Source organism: Chinchilla lanigera, unplaced genomic scaffold (genome assembly GCF_000276665.1).
Source record: "Chinchilla lanigera isolate Chin_1 unplaced genomic scaffold, ChiLan1.0 scaffold00070, whole genome shotgun sequence".
Classification (NCBI taxonomy): Eukaryota; Metazoa; Chordata; class Mammalia; order Rodentia; family Chinchillidae; genus Chinchilla; species Chinchilla lanigera.
Window position 1 is genome coordinate 5670615 of NW_004955471.1, and position 341 is coordinate 5670955.

Consider the following 341-nt stretch of genomic DNA (forward strand, 5'->3'; position numbering starts at 1 on the left):
GCAGAGCCAGTTTTTCCAGAACCATTTATTAAAGAGGCTGCCTTTCTTCCAGTGAAGGTGTTAGGCTGCTTTGACACAGAGAAGATGGCTGAGGGTGTCTGCAGTTGTTTCTGCATCTTTGAATCTGTCCCACTGATCTTTGGGTCTGTTTTTTTTGCCAGTACCATGCTGATTTTATCACAGTAGCTTTGTAGTATAATTTCAAGTCAGGGATTATGATGCCTCCTGACTTGTCTGTGTTGTCCAGAACTGCCTTTGCTATTCTAGGTCTCTTCTGTTTCCAGATGAATTTTAGGACTGTTTTCTCTAATTCTGTGAGGTATGCTATTGGGATTTTGATT